This window comes from Tupaia chinensis, unplaced genomic scaffold (assembly GCF_000334495.1).
Source record: "Tupaia chinensis unplaced genomic scaffold, TupChi_1.0 Scaffold144991_2, whole genome shotgun sequence".
In the NCBI taxonomy this organism is placed as follows: domain Eukaryota; kingdom Metazoa; phylum Chordata; class Mammalia; order Scandentia; family Tupaiidae; genus Tupaia; species Tupaia belangeri.
The window spans coordinates 1,970,830-1,987,702 of NW_006204851.1; the positions used below are offsets into that span (position 1 = coordinate 1,970,830).

The 16,873-nt window shown below is 36.6% G+C and overlaps 1 pseudogene; it reads left to right on the forward strand.

The window, feature by feature from the left end:
• Positions 1-15,988, forward strand: part of LOC102476056 (fibrinogen silencer-binding protein-like) — a 16,793-nt pseudogene extending 805 nt beyond the window's left edge.
• Positions 15,989-16,873: the final 885 nt, after the last annotated feature.

A 16,873-nucleotide genomic window follows, 5' to 3' on the forward strand; every position in this document is an offset into this window, starting at 1 on the left:
GAAAAAAGTACAAAGTAGAGAGGGGCCTAGCAATATGGCAGGGGAGACCAAGCAGAAGAGATAACCCAGTGAAGATTCTTTTCTCAAAGTAACAGCAATGATTAATGTTCAGTTTTAAGACTTTTGTCATGATGTGCTAAAATATAACCCTCCTCTAAGCCCCAAACCTTCATTAATGCCTGCAAACCACATAGTCTGGAGTTAGCAGTATTTTGGTAAGTGAAGAGACTATGATAGCACCTCATGTGATAGGCAGCTGGATACAGAAAAGGGACCACACACACACAGAAGGTAAAACATAAAGCAAAAAATGGTAAATTTAGGTAAAGCAAGGAACTTGTATCCATAGTTAAATAAAAGAAATATAAGACCCTCCTTCACCCCTGATCTTAGATCTAAAACTCATTAGACATCTACAGACAGGTTAATTACATATCTAAACCAAACCGTTCAAAATATAACATTTCAGGGATCAGCCAGTGGCATGGTGATTAAGGCAGCTGGATCCCACATAACCGACTACACAGTTCAAGTCCCAGACCCAGTGGCTTGAAAAACATGCCAGGCATGTGTGCATGCATGCCCAAAATCCCAAGAGGAAAATGGAGGAGAAGGAGTTGCAACATGGTCATCCCTCCTGGGGGGAAGAGGGAGGATTGATATCTTTTTACTTCCTCCCCCTCTCTTTCTCTCTCTCTATTTGTGTGTGTGGGGGGGTATGTGTCTGTCTGTCTCTCTGGAGAGTGCATACACCCTATAGAAAAGTTTTTAAATTTTAACATTTCTTTTTCTTTTATAAGAGAGTTTTTTTTTTTTTTTGCTATAGGGTGCATGTGTTCACCACAGAGACAGACAGAAAGCGAAAATTTACTCCCCAGGGGGCATGGCCATGCCACAAGCCTTTCTCCTCCACTCTCCTCTCAAGATTTTGGGCATGCATAAACATGTGCTCAACATGAGTTTCAAGCTGTCAGGTACAGAACTCAAACCATGATCAATCACATGGGAGTCCAGTGCCTTAACCACTATGCCACCTACTGATTCCAAAATTTAACATTTCAAACTATTAGAATATCCAATATATTTCTTTTCTTTTTTTTTAATTTCTATTTTATTTGTTGATGAAAAAAGACTACTCTTTGAAAAAGACTAACATGGGATGAGATCTAAGATTGTTACTCTATTATCTTCCCCAGAGATTCTGTAAGTCTATATTTTCCACTAACATTTTATTATACGGATTTCTAGCATACAGAAAATTTTATTGTGAACAATCATATACCTACCAACTGTTTCTCCATTTAACATTTTGCCGTACTTGCTTTATCCATTCCTCTACGCATCCATCAAACTCTTTTTATACACTCCAGAGTAAATTGAAGACATCAATACACTTCATCTTTAAACACTTAAGCATTTATATAATTAACTAAAACTCAACATCTGTGCATAGTTTTTTTACAGTGTTTGACAAGTTTTTTGTCTTTCTTTATTTCATTTTTATTTTTCATTAACTAAGTTTACATTCATTCACTGAGCATAGTCACAGCATCCAAAATATGATTTACCATCCAGAATATATTGCATATGGCTTAATCATACATGTTATTATTGATAATTTTCCATTTCTAGTTTCATATATATACATATACATATATACATATATAAACAGTCACACACACACACACACACACATACACACATATATATATATATATAGTTCCCCTTATTTCTCACCCTCTGCCATTTCCTACCCTCCTCATACACTACCTCTGGTGTCTACAGTTGCTTTCCATTCTTTTTTTCTCCACATTTTATTGATTCACAAAATATCTTAAATAATCTAACTACTTTCAATAGCAAGGTCAGGTGATATATACATGTCTGTGGATACATGTCTGACTTTAGGCATGAAACTCTGAGTAGAATGAATATACTATAAAGTAACACCTAGCTGATGCTATATAGCTTACTGCGGTCATTAAATAGGTATTTTATAATTTATTTTTAAATTTCAAGAAAAGCAGTTTTAACTTTAATAAATCAAAGAAATGCTAAGAGAGCTTTACTTAAAACTTAAAGCCAGGAAACAGTTTAGGATTCTATTCAAATAGTAGGTACATGAACCTATCGGCAGCTCAAGACAAGACAAAAATCCTTAAATCCAGAAAACAATGCCTAGAAGAAAATCAGTAATGTTTTAGTCAAAAGTCATAATATTCTATTTCACCAGTAATATATTAGCTAATTACAACTTATTTATTTTAGCATTAAGACTCATGGGTAGAGAATGTTCTGGATAATAAGTGAAATTGACTTTAAATCTTTGAACAATGTTCACATTGAAGTAATAGAAACTTAACCATGTGGTTTCAAAGGACAGAACTAGAACCAATAAATACAATTTAAAGGGTGTAGCATTTATACTTAATGAATTTGGCTCATTGTATTTCTAGTAACAGAGATTCCCCAAGTTTTCTTGCAAAGTAGAATATTATAGAAACTATTAAAGTAAAGGCTGATGGTCACATTTGTCTGAGATAATGGTAACAGCAATTGCTAACATATTTTGAAGATTGATTATCTGTCAAGCTCTATGCTTAATACTCTACATGCGTTCTTATTTAAACTTAACAAAAGCCTGCAAAGTAGGCTTTTACCTATTTATGTTATCCCCATTTTATCTATGAGATAATGAACTTTTAAAAAGTTAAATAAGTACTTAAGTAGCTTACCCACAAGAAATAATCAATCCAATTAGAAGATGGGAAAATGAACTGAACAGACAACTCTCCAAGGAAGACATACAAAGAGCCCAAAAAGCAAATGAAAAAAATGTTCAACATCCCTTATTATAAAAGAAAATACAAATAAGACCACGATGAGATACCACCTAACCCCAGAAAAAATGGCTAAGGCTAAAAAAATAAAGAATGAGGGAACCAGCAGTTAGCGTAATGGCTGTCGCTGGACTCCCACGTAGTCGACTGCAGTTCACATCCCGGACCCGGTGGCTTAAAACTCATGCCGGACGCGTGTGCATGCGTGCCCAAGATCCCGAGAGGAGAATGGAGGAGAAGGGATTGCGGTGTGACCATCCCCCCGGGGGGTGATTTCTCACTTTCTATCTCTATGTCTCTCTCTGTCTGTCTGGTGAGCGCACGCGCCCTATAGCAAAAATCTCTCCAAAAAATAAAGAAAGAAAGAAAGAATGATAACTTTTGGTAAGGCTGCAGTGAAAAGGAGCTCTCTTACACTGTTGGTGGGAATGTAAATTAGTGCAGACACTATGGAGAACAATATGGAGGTTCCTCAAAAACCTACAAATAGAACTACCATAGAATCCAGCAATTCTACTCCTGGGTATATATCCAAAGGAAAGGAATACACTCAATCAGAAAAACTCTAGCACAGCCATGTTTATTGCAGCATTATTCACAATTGCTAAGACATGAGAGTGGGTAATAAACGTGAATGTCCAAGAACAGATGAATGGAATGAAAAAATGTGGGACATGTATACAACAGAATACTACTTAGCCATAAAAAACACAGGACCCTGGGATTTGATAGAAAGTGGATGACTATGGAAGGACTATGGAAGACTTAGTGCTGAATAAAGCAAGCCAGACTATGAAAGAGAAGCATTGTATGTCCCCACTTAATACATAACCAAATGTCTGCAATCTATGACAGAAACTGAAAGATTGTAAGGCATAAAAGTGTAGAGAGCAACTGTGAATACAAGAGACAGTGTGGGATGAGGGTGAGGCAGGGAGGGAGTGAATGGGGGGGAAGAAAAACATTTAACAGACATCCAAGTGTAAAATTATGTGTTAAGATAATGTATATGGTAATATTTTTGACTGGACTAGTATGTAGTATATTCATGCTGAGAGAATTCCTTTTGTATGTTGCAAAATGTAAAGTAATGAAATGTAAATAAAACAAGAAGAAAAAGAAACATTAATTAACTTGCCCTGGGTCACACAGCTAATAAGTGACACAGAACTGAAATTCTCACCCATAGCCAATACCTCCCAAACCCATATGCTACCATTATGCTGTAATGCCTACCAAATACTGTAAAAATGATTCATAAATTGGCTACAGAGTTAAATCGCATCATCTTGGGAACTTCTAAAACTATGTGTGTGTATAAATATATGTATTTATATATGTGTCTATAAATATATATATGTACACAGTATGACTACATGTCCATACATAAAAATATATGTGTAGATATCTACACCTCAATACATATAACATACATACATACATGTGTACATACATGTGTATATACATGTATATGTGTGTACATATAAATATATACATACATGAACAGTATACGGATAAGACTTCAAAAGTTCATGGAAAAATAGATTAATATGGGAGTTTATTTTGATGCAAAATATTTTGAAATCCATGAATAGTATTTTCGTAAAATATATTTTCCATGAACATTTTCAGGACCCCTAGTATATATCTATAGCACTATACATAGAACATACTTTATATATGTGTGTGTGTGCATATAAGTATATATACAAGTGTGTGTATGCATGTGTGTGTCTCTGTGTGTGTGTATATATATATATGTATATACACATATCCACATGTATATATACACATATCCATATGTATATATACATATATATACACATATCCACATAAGACTAGAGAAAATAAACTTCCTTAATCCAAGAAAAAACTGGGTAAAAGATGGCTCTCTCCAATCACAAAAAATCAAAACAAATCAAAATCAATACAAACTAAGAGGTGGTTTGTAAAACTTGGGTTGATAAGACATGGGAAGTGACTAAGTCCCATGAAATTCACCAAGGAACAGCTAGACAGCCTAGAAGCTAAGACTATAGTGCAATAAAGTGTCAACCTACTTATACTGTAAATGGACTATCTATGATGTGGAATCAGAAAAAGGGAGATCTACATGACATCTTAAAAAAGGGGGGGAAACAGAATTGGTCACTGTTTATGAGAAAACACCAGTTTTTAAAATTATGAAATAGTTTAAGCACAAAGAAAAGTACAAAGAACTATTGGGGAAGAATCCATTGCTATTCTTTGGCAAGCTTTAACAATCTGCAATATTCACTTGAGGTTCTTTTTAGTTTTTTTCTTTCTTTCATGAGAGTGAGAGATGGGGGAGATTAGGTGAGAGATAAATACAAGCACCTTAACGGGGTCTTGTGCCATGAAAACCCCCAACACACACACACACACACGTCTTCTTAGCCAGCCAGGACCATAGGCACGTACCTCTGTCATATACAGATTTACTGGGGAACCAAACCCATGATCTTCCATATGGCTCTAAGCTTTACTTGAGCAGCATGTTACTTCTGTGCCACTGAGCCAGTTATTTTTGGGGGGGAGTGGCAGGGTTCCACTACTTCGAGATTCTCCTGACTCACCTTCCCAATTAGCTGGGATCACAGGCACATGCCCCATGCAGCGTTAGCATGAGTAGGAAATCAAACCCAGGGCTCTAATGTGGCTTCAGCCTGCAAAGCAGCAGAGTGAACTAGTGGCTGAGCTTCAGGTTTTTTAAGATAAATAAAACATTACAGGCAGAGTTGAAACTCCTGTGGGGCCAGTCTCATAGCCTAGTGATTAAAAAAAGCCAGATCTCACATGAACTGGCTTGAGCCAGCCTTGGAGGTTAGAAAAACATAATGCATGCTGTTGCATATGTGTGCCCAACATATCAACAGAATGGAGAAATGGAAGAGAAAGCATCATGGTATGACCATACTCCATGAGGGGTGTTTCTCCCTCTTCACCTGTTTCTCTCTGGGCAAGCGCCCACACCCTCTCACAATTAAAAAGCAAAAAGGAAACCCCCTTGGGAACCAGCAGATGGTATAATGATTACAACACTGGACTCCCACGTAGTTGACTGAAGTTCAAGTCCTGGAACCCGTGACTTAAAACTCACATCAGGTGCGTGTGCCTGCAAGCCCAAAATCCTGAGATAGGAGAATGTAGGAAAAGGGTTGTGGCATGGCCACCCCCCTGTGGGAGTGATTTCTTGGTTTCTGTCTACCTTTCTGTCTCTGTCTCTCCAGTGGGCACACACGCCCTATAGCAAAAATCTCTCTAAAAATATGTTGGTGAAGGTAATCAAGACAGTCAGTTGAACAACACCGCACAGAAATGCTCGTCTCTGAACGTGCCGGTGCTGGTGGCAAGGCTTACCAACACCGAGGACCGAAATTATATACCCTTCTACCCCTTGTACCATACTTTCTATATTAACATGACTACTATTCCAGTACACTCTTGTCTGGGAAAATGGCTTGGTTATTCATTATAGGAACTTTCTAAAATATTCATCAACTTTTCAATGGAAAGTGTAAATAGTTTGTGCCCTAAGACTTATTCTTTTAAAACCTGTCCTCAAAATCCTCCACTTGGTGATTCCACTAATCCTGCACTGTTGTATCATGATTCCCATCCAATTTTAAACAAGCCTCTACATTGAAAGACCTATGATTAACCAAACTTTCAATTCTCAATGAATTCTGACCTTGCCTTTTTCCCTCAGAGATACTTCTAAAGCCTTGAGGAGTTAATTTTCTCTATCAGCATGGTAAACAAACAAACTCAATAGATCATACTGATAATATTTGAAGAGCCAAGATTCGACACTACTATTCTGAACTTGGTGTTTATCATTACAATGTTTGATTTAATTTGTTTCACTACATATGTACGCATCCATAAATGATATGTAGTGTTATCTTACAATGCATGTTTTTAAATAATATGGAAATATAATGTACATTTCCTACTATAATTTATTATGATGATGCTTATTAATTTTGATATTTATCATTATTTTTCATTGTGTATCCCATTGTATAAATGTTCATCAACTGTTTAATCCATTTTACTGAATGAAAATTTTGTCTAATATTTTTGGGTTTTCAGAAAAGTCATGATGCATTTTTGCATAGAAAAATATCATGACTTTTCCAACAAAGCAACAGTAAAGCTTTATCTGTTTTCTTTCGGTTAATATTTGTTAGGTATACATTTTTCTATCTTTGTACTTAAAGTATGCATGTTCTTATATTTAGAAATGTATCTCATAAATAGAATATTAGATTTACCTTGAATATTTTAATTAGTACATTCTGCCCATTTATATTTACTGGAATTACTAATTTATTTGGATTAATTACCATCATCTTATTTTGGTATTTCTTCTGTTTTTTTTCTTTGCTTTTTTTCCTTTCCTACATTTTATTCAGTTTCTCAACTTTTTCATTTCTTTTTATTCCCTCTACTCACTTAGAAATTAGGTATCCCATTTCTATTATTTTAGTAATTAAACTTAAAATATTAAGATATTTGACAATACTCAACATAAATTTCATTGGTATGTCTAGTTTCTCTTTTGTAACATAAGGATTGCATGATAGAATCATTTGAAACCATTTTGTTAACTCCTATGCTCCATATTACTTTTGTTAAGCATTTAATTTCTATTTTAATTTTTATTTCACTTCCATTTTTATTAAAATAATACATGAATAATGCTTGTATCACAAAAATATCATAGAGATAAAAAAGTCATAAACAAAGGGTACATATTTTATGATCGCATTTATATAAAGTTCTGTAACTGCACTGTCCCATTTGGTGGCTACCAGCTACATATGGCTACTGAGCACTTGGATGAACAGTCCAAACTGAGATGTACTATAAGAACACACTGCATACTGGATTTCAAACTCATAATATGAAAAAAATAATGATTAGTTTCTACTGAGGGCAGACTTTGTTAAGAAAATAGAATATACTGGTATATTTCAAAATAGTTACTTTTCTCCTCCCCCTGCTGAAAGCTTGAAGGGATTTTTCTCATTTATAATTGATACTAATTATGTGTTGAAATTATAATATTTTGGATACATTAAAAAACTTGTGCCATACACACTCAGTTTGGGTCTTGTAAATTGGCTCCACAGCTCTGAATGGCAAAAGACTTCATCTTTGGGAGTAAATTTTTTAAATTGGTAACAATAACAGCCAACCCAATCTGAAATAACGGAAAAATATTTTAACAGATATTCCACCAAAGATGTATGGACGGCAAATAAGCACGCAAAATGTTGCTCAATGTTAATAAGGAAATGTGAATTACAGCCACAATGAAATACCACTATGCAGTTATTAAAATATCTAGAGTAAATAAGACTGACCACTCCTGGTTTCCAATCCAGCATATTGGAAGCTTCAAAGTTGTCACTGTGTCCTAGCAAATAAAAAGCTGAAAAAAATGAAAAAATCAACTTTTTGTTTAGTTTTGTTTAGGTTTTAGCCATAGGGCACATGCACTCACTGGAGAGAGACAGACAGTGAGAGGGAAAATAAGAAATCATCACCCAGCAGGGATGGCCACACTAAAATCTATTCTCCTTCATGCCCATTCTCATTTTGGGCATGCATGCACACGTTCCCAGCATCATTATCCAGCTGCTGAGCCTGAACTCCAATGGTAGTCATCCATGTGGGAGTCCAGAACCTTAACCACTATGCCACCTGACCCACCCCCCACTCTCTTTCTTTCTTTCTTTTTTTTTTTTTTTTAAATGGTGTCTTAGTATGTTGCCCATGCTGGCACGAACTTGTCATCCTCCTTCCTTAACATTCCAAATAGCTGGGACTACAAGCTTGCATCAGCAACATTTTTTTACATTTACAAATGTAAGAGAAGTGAGATCACAAGACATACTGCTGCCCCCTAAATTGGAGAGACAGACAAGCAAATATAGAAAACCAGAACTTACCAGTGTAGAAACTGACAAGCAGAAAACTGTGGTAAACAATGCCAGGGTAGGAAAACTATCAATAATTGATAAATTCTCAGAGGCTCTGTTTAGACAACTTTAAGAGTAAAACTCAAGGAAACTCAGGCTTGTGGAAGGTCACAGTTTTGTGAGGTTTATCTCCATGGGTTTGACCTTGTTCACATAATAAATAACAGAAAAATCCCTTCAAGCTTTCAGCAGAGGGAGGGAAAAAAGTAACTATTTTGAAATATACCAGTACATTCTATTTTCTTAACAAGGTCTGCCCTCAGTAGAAACTAATCAGAGCCTAATCTGTAGAGTTTTAGCAGAGTCTAACTGACCTAGAAGACATGCTTTAGTTATCCTGTCTCACCTAATACAGGCAAAAACTGAGAAGCGCTTGAAAAGTCCACAGTCCAGAGGCACTGACTCAACTGAAAGACTTAGTCCTAATCATAAGGTTAGAGAACACTTCCCTTTCTACCACATACTCTTTACTAACACATTACTACAGGCCTACTTATAGAAGTTCCTTTTGCCTAATACATCATGGTGGCAATTTTTTTTTTAAATTATAAGGCATATTGAAAGGCAAAAAATATTTTAAAGAGACAGAGCAAGCATAACAACCAGACTCAAATATGGCAGGGGGATTTGGATTGTTAGACTTGAATGGATGTAGTAGACTGGGCATTACTCTACCTTCCTAAGATGTCCAAACAATCCACAACTCCTTACCACTTCTGTAGTTATAAAACAACTATGATTAAAATGCTAAAAGCGTTAATGGATAAAGAAGACACCATGTAAGAACACATAGGGAATTTAAACAGAGATATGAAAATTCTAAGAAAGAACCAAAATAAAAAGCTAGGGAAAAAACACTGTAACAAAAATTAAGAATGCCTTTAATGTAGACTGGACATGACTAAAAAAACAATCTCTGAGCTAAGGATATGTTGATAGAAACCTGCAAATGTGAAAGGCAAAGAAAAAAGACCACAAATAAAAGAAAAAGAAAATCAGAGTATCTAAGAACTATGGAACAACTACAAATGGTATAAAAGAATATCCCAAAACTATAGAACAACTGGAAAAGGATATCAGTAGCAGAAGAAAGAAAGCAACAAAAGTTGCTTTTGAAATAATATTGACTGAGAAATATTTGAAATAATAATGGCTGAAAAGTCCCCTAAGTTACTGTCAGATACCAAACTACAGATCCAAGAGGCGCAGAGAACACTAACCAGGATAATAACGAAGAAACAAAAATCATACCTAGGCATATTGTGTTTAAGCTACAGAAAAACAAGATAAAGAAAAAGAAATCCTGAAAGAAGCCAGAGGGATAAAGCACCTTACCTATGAAGAACAAAGATAAGTATTGTATGAGATTCCTCCTCAGAAACCATACAAGCAAAAAAGTGGAGTAAAATATTTAAAGTTTTGAGAGAAAAAAGCATCAACCTAAAATTCTGTACCCCGTGAAATTATACTTCAAAAGTGAAGGAGAGAACCAGCAGTTAGCGTAATGGCTGTGTCGCTGGACTCCCACGTAGTCAACCGCGGTTCACGTCCCAGACCCGGTGGCTTAAAACTCACGCCGGGCACGCGTGCGTGCATGCCCAAGATCCCGAGAGGAGAATGAAGGAGGAATTGCAGCTTGACCATCCCCCTTGGGGGGTGATTTCTCGCTTTCTATCTCTATGTCTCTGGCCTGGCGGGCGAGCGCACGCGCCCTACAGCAAAAACCTCTCCAGAAAAAAAAAAGTGAAGGAGAGGGTCGGCAGGTGGTGTGGTAGTTAAGGGCACTGTATTCCCACCTGGCCCACTGCAGTTCACATCTTGAACCTGGTGCTTTATCACTTTTCCTCTCTCTCTCTCTCTCTCTCTCTCTCTCTCTCTCTCTCTCTCTCTCTCTCTCTCTCTCTCTCTCTCTCTCTCTCTCTCTTGCACTTAACACGCTCTGTCCCTCTCTAGTCAAATTAAAATAAATAAATAAATAAAGTTAAATAAAGTAATTCTTTAAAAAAAAAACTGGAGGAGAAATACTTTCTCAGACAAATAAAAACTGAATTTGTTCCCAGTAGGCTAACTCATATTTGCCACTGTAGGATGATCAGACATCAGTTCAAAATCCCTAGGCATTAATCTCTATATTCTCAGTTATTAACACAAAACCTGGTTCGTAATAGATGTTCAGTAATACTGGATAAGTGACTGCAAAGCTAAATATCACACTTTAGGTCCCAGCAGGTGGCGTGGTGGTTAAGGCGCTGGACTCCACATGGTTTACCATGGTATGAGTGCAGGACCTGGTGGTTTGCTTTCTTGCTTTCCCTCTCTTTCTCTCAAGATGTCCCTCTCTGGTCAAATTAAAAAATAAATAAATAAATAAAGTTAAAAAAAAAATTCTTAAAAAAATCACACTCTGACTCATACATTACTGTTTCTCATGCATATTGTTGGATTTGCTCAATGGAAACTTCTAATTCTATGATTTGGCCCACCTACTGTGTTCCAACCAGATGCAGGTAATCCTGGTTACCTACAACTAGGTCATAAAATAAATGAAAGACTGGGAACCAGCAGTTAGCATAATGGCTATGTTGCTGGACTCCCACATAGTTGACTGCGGTTCGTGTCCCAGACCCGGTGGCTTAAAACTCACGCCGGGTGTGTGTGCGTGCGTGCCCAAGATCCCGAGAGGAGAATGGAGGAGAAGGGATTGTGGCGTGACCATCCCCCCTGGGGGGTGATTTCTCGCTTTCTGTCTCTATGTCTCTCTCTGTCTGTCTGGCGAGTGCACATGCCCTATAGTGAAAATCTCTCCAAAATAAAATAAAATAAAATAAATGAAAGACTTACACATACCATGAAGAGGTCACGTTTAGAAAACAAGTTGTTTACTTATATGACCTAAATATAGTACTATTCTTTATGTATTCATTTATTTACCGAACATTTTCCTCACTGTACTTCAGTGTTGAATTCTGAAAATTTCTGATTTAGCAGAGCCTAATTTAGTGGGCTTTTATTTATATGTGGAAAAGAAAAAAAAATTGCAGTAAATTTGGAATAAAACAAATGCTTTCTTCTACCATATACTCCTAGCACCATTTTATAATCTTTTTTGCCAGTTCAAATTTAGGTTTGAATGACTCTATTTAATTAAAATCAGTTTGTCATTTTGTTTGATCATTTATTAAACTATACATTTACTATGTATCATAATAAATTGTATGAAAATAGTGGTGATAACCAGTTCAATACTGTACCATAATTTTAAAAGTAGAAAAATGAAAATACAGATAATAAAATTTTTTGCTTACAATAAAATATGGATAATAATTAGGTAAAAAGGCCATTAGAAGATTTTAGAGGCAAAATTTAAATATACTGATGACTATTTCTTCAGAATTTAATGGATGGAGACTTTTATGACTGCTATACTACAAATATATTACACTTGAGAGACTGAATATGCATGCAACAGCCCAATCATACATAAAATAGAGCTCTGACCCACACTGCAGAAGCTAGTACAAGAGCCGGGACCAGCAGTTAGTGTAATGGCTATGTCGCTGGACTCCCACGTACCGCGGTTCGCGTCCCGGACCCAGTGGCTTAAAACTCACGCCAGACGCGTGTGCATGCATGCCCAAGATCCCAAGAGGAGAATGGAGGAGAAGGGATTGTGGCGTGGCCATCCCCCCAGGGGGTGATTTCTCGCTTTCTGTCTCTCTGTCTGTCTCTGTCTGGCGAGCGCATGTGCCCTATAGCGAAAAACCTCTCAAAACAAACAAACAACAACAACAACAAAAAAAAAACAGAAGCAAGTACAAGAGCCAATCTACTATTTATAAGTCAAATTTGTAGTAAGCCATACTATTATCTCTGGCAACCAATGCAGGAGGCTGAACAATAATTCTTCAATGATCAGCCTCAAACTGACAGGATTGAACAGTAACTTATATCTGCCTTAATATTTGTCTCTTCTTCTAATCTAGGACCAACTGGAGAAAGCCAAATATATATCACTGGCCAATCACATAGGATACCCTGCTTCTAGTTAGCCTACCTGCAGCTTCCCTAAGTGAACAGCCTCCAATCAAGGCTTAGCTGAAGCCATCCCTTTTCCCATGATAAAGCATTCTCACTCCTATACCTGCCTTTTGAAACCAGAGACCCTTAAAAAGGGCTGGGCCCTCAGTTTCCCCTTCTGTTGAGGAAAAAAGGAAAACTTCACAAACGGAAATTTAAGAGCTTAACTAAAAGTCAAATATCTTTCTAAGGAGATCGGAATGCAAAGTTCACTTTTTTTATTATCATCATAATCTTCTTTATATTACATTGGATTACATATAACTTTACAGTGTATTACATTGCTTTTTCAAAAGGGAATGCCATGCATGTCAGTCAATACAGAGACATTAATCTCCCCGCTTCAACATTCAATATCTTTTCGTTAAGTACCTTCACTGCTTTAATGTCCTCCAATTTTTCACTCTCTACCACAGAGTGCAGACAGTCGGTATATATCGAGTGGATACATGCAATATCTTTCTTTCATAGCCTGGCTTACTTCACTCAGCAATAGATCCTCCATATCTGACCACTTTCTATCAAATGCCAGGGTCTTGTTATTTTTTATGGCTGAGTAGTATTCCATAGAGTATATATACCACAACTTTTCCAATCCATTCATCAGTTTGTGGACATTTAGGTTGGTTCCATGTCTTGGCAATTGTGAATAATGCTGCAATAAACATTGATGTGCAAGCACTTTTCCGACTGAGTGTTTTCCTGTCCTTTGGATACCCAGAAGTGGGATTGCTGGATCAAATGGTAGTTCTATCTGTAGATCTTTGAGGAACCTCCATATTGTTCTCCATAGTAGTTAAACCAGTTTACATTCCCATCAATAGTGTAAGAGGGTTCCCTTTTCACCACATCCCTGCCAACACTTACCACTTTTTATATTCTTAATCTTTGCCATTCTGACAGGGGTTAGGTGGTATCTCATTGTGGTTTTTATCTGCATCTCCCTTAGGAAGAAGGATGTCGAGCATTTCCTCATATGCTTTTTGGCTGTTCGTATGTCTTCCTTAGACAAAGTTCACTTTTTTTTCGATTTTAGTTTATTTGATAATTTCTTATATACCTTTAACTGTTGTACATTTTCGTGGCATACAAAGTGATTTTTCAAAGCGTGGATGCAGCGTGTAATAATCGAATCAAGGATATTCCATATACATAATTTTCAACAAAGAATCTAACATTCTTGTGTCTATTAAATGCTTTTTTTCCTGAGCCCCTCCTACCTGCTCCCCAATACCTACCCCCTTCCATATAGACTCTGGTATCTAGCCTTGTCTTCTCTGCTGTTATTCTTCAAATTTTTCAGTTTCTCCCATAGAGTGCAAATATTCAGTATATATTAAGCATTAATGTACTTTTTTTTTTTTGAGAGAGGTTTTTGCTATAGGGCGCATGCGCTCGCCAGACAGACAGAGAGATAGAAAGCGAGAAATCACCCCCAGCGGGGATGGCCACGCCGCAATCCCTTCTCCTCCATTCTCATCTCGGGATCCTGGACACGCATGCACACGCACCCGGCGTGAGTTTTAAGCCACCCGGTCTGGGACGTGAACCGCGGTCGACTATGTGGGAGTCCAGCAACATAGCCATTACGCTAACTGCTGGTTCCCAGTGTACAAATGTCTTTGCAACTGAGTACTTTCCTATCTTTTGTGTAAATTCCTAGGACTGGAATTACTGGGTCGATCATACGGTGGCTCTATTTGTAAATTTTTTGGGAACCTTCACATTTCCACAGTGGCCGTACTAATTTTAAATCTCATTAACAAAATAAGAGGGTTCCCTTTTCACCACAGCCTATCTAGAACTTATTCTTTGTTCTTTTGATTCTAGTCATTCTGACTGTGGTTAAGTAATATTTCATTGTGGTTCTGATTTGCATTTCTCTTTTCATAAGGGACATTTAATATTTTTCATATGCTTTTTGGCCATTGGCATGTCTTCCTTAGAGAGTTCTCTGTTCAGCTCATTTGCCCATTTTTTAATTGGATTATTAGCATTTTTTTCAAGTGAGCAACTCAAGTTCCCTAAATGGTCTGTTTATCAATCCTTTAGCTGAAGTATAATTGGCAAGTACTTGCTCCCATTCTGTGGGGTGTATCTTCATTCTATTGTTTCCTTTACTGAGCAGAAGCTTTTTGGCTTAATGTAATCCCATTTGTCTTGATGTAATCCCAATTTTTTTCCTACACAAATGTCTTCAAGTATTTCCTCTGTGTTCTACTCAAGTAGTTTTATAGTTTCGGGCTTTACATTTAGATCTTTGATGCACTTTGAGTTGATTTTTATTGATGAGATACTGATCTTGTTTCACTTTTCTGCAGGTGGATATTCAGTTCTTCCAGCACCGTTTGCTGAAAAGATTCTCTTTTCTATGCTGGATTATCTTGTGCCTTTTGTCAAAAATCAGTTGGAAAAGAATAGATGTTGGGCTATCATAGCAGTTAACTATAATGCAATTCGAGTAGACTACCTTCCTCAAACAGCTAGTACAGGGCCTACTCACCCTTTACAAAAAGCTCAAAGAAACTGCCAAACAGGAGCTATTGCAGCAAAAAAAGACCCAATCAGATTTTAAAAGCAACATTTCTGAGTCAACCAAGAAAGCCATGGAGATGATTGTCCAGATTTCCAGGTTTTGCCTGGTAATAGACAAGAACCACAAACTTGGATGAGGAGGTACAGGCTGGTACCAGTTCACAACAGGTAAGGTTGGATCACCATCCTGTGTCTATTACAGTGGAGGCGAAACAAGAAGACGACATTAAACCACCTCCTCCACTGGTTTTGAGTTCTCAACAGAATGATACTGTAGAACAAAGACAAGAATATTAATTAGTACATGTTATGGAAAGATCTCTGTCGCCATCAGTTTCCTCTGTTGATAGGAGAATGACATCATCTCCATCTTCTGTCCAAAGGAGAGATGTTTTCTTTCAATAGAAGAGGGATGGATTGAAAAGGCAGCAGCTAGAGGAAGCGCTACTAAGAGCAAAAATTGAAGTGGAAAAGCTGAAAGCACTTCTCTTACAGCATGATCTACCTGAATATAATAGTCTATAAGCTTTTTTAAAGTCTCGTAATTTGATCATTTTAATCTTGGCCAAGTTACTTTAATACAAGAATATGCTAAAGCAGAATATATGTTCTTGAAAAATGTTAATCTCCATTATGGAAAAATTTTTTGACATAATTTTGTATATATTTTTTTTTCTTTGAGATAAAACTACTGATTGGTTGGCATGGTTATAGTTTTTGTTATCTTCTCCCAGTGTTTATCTAAAGTTTAATTGCTGACCTTATGAAAAATGGTTTGTTTTGATCATTAAAATATATACAAATAAGTATTTTTAAAAAATCAGTTGGCTTGGGGACCTGTAGGTGGCATGGTGGTTGAGGTGTTGGACACTCCCACATGGCCAATCATGGTTCGAGTTCCAGACCTGGTGGCTTGCTTTCTCACTTTCTCTCTCTCTCTCTCTCTCTCTCTCTTTTTCTCTCTCTGGTCAAATTAAAAAAAATAAGTGAATGAGTAAATAAAATTAAATAAATAATTCTTTTAAAAAATCAGTTGGCTGTATGATTTAGGGTTTATTTCTTGTTTCTTTATTCTGTTTTATTGGTCTATGTGTCTGATTTTGTGCCAGTATCATGTTGTTTCAATTATTTCAACTCTGTAATATATTTGAAGTTGGATAGTAAGATGCTTCCAACTTTATTCTTCTTGTGTAGTATTTCTTGGTGTTGCAGGATCTGTTTCCAGACAAATTTTATTATTGTTGTTTTCTATTTTTAAAAAAGAATTTTTTATTTAATTTTATTTATTATTATTATTATTCCATTTGATCAGAGATAAAGAGAAAGTGGAGGTAAGAAAACATGCTCCAGGTTCAGGACTCAAACTGTAGTCAGCCATGTGGGAGTCTAGTGCCCCAACCACCACAAAAT